Here is a 242-nt window from a genome sequence, read left to right as displayed (position 1 = left end):
TATTATTATTATTATTATTATTATCTTCTATACATATGGAGTGTACTTAAAATTTTATATACAAGACTTTAAAATGCTTAATTACACACTTGCAGAAAAGTGTAAATTTTGCTGTACATTTGGTGGGTGTGTGTGAAGAAGAAGAGGGAGAGAAGACAGGTGAAGACAGGTGAAGACAGCAGCCAATAAATTGGAATGTAGGTTGGTGAAATTCTCAAAGGTGAGTTATAGATGATTAAAGA

Source organism: Octopus bimaculoides, unplaced genomic scaffold (genome assembly GCF_001194135.2).
Source record: "Octopus bimaculoides isolate UCB-OBI-ISO-001 unplaced genomic scaffold, ASM119413v2 Scaffold_172290, whole genome shotgun sequence".
NCBI lineage: Eukaryota > Metazoa > Mollusca > Cephalopoda > Octopoda > Octopodidae > Octopus > Octopus bimaculoides.
This window is presented reverse-complemented; position numbering follows the sequence as displayed.